Genomic DNA, 244 nt, shown 5'->3' on the forward strand with positions numbered 1-244 from the left:
CCCCTGCTTCATGTGCTGCAGCCGTGGCCAGGCCCTGGCTGAGCAGCCAGCAGGCCCCAGTTTTTCCTCCAGGTGCCGCCTTCAGCACATGGAGCGGAGAAGCTAAGACACCCAGTACTATCACTCTTCTCTGAGGGTAAAGTTATTTCTCTAAGGGCTCTAAGAACTCTGTAGAATTACCTAAAATGTGAGTATTTTTCTGGAATTTAGGAGTTTGTTCTGTCTAATTCAGTTCGAATTTGGG

This window comes from Odocoileus virginianus, chromosome 27, assembly GCF_023699985.2.
Source record: "Odocoileus virginianus isolate 20LAN1187 ecotype Illinois chromosome 27, Ovbor_1.2, whole genome shotgun sequence".
Lineage (NCBI taxonomy): Eukaryota > Metazoa > Chordata > Mammalia > Artiodactyla > Cervidae > Odocoileus > Odocoileus virginianus.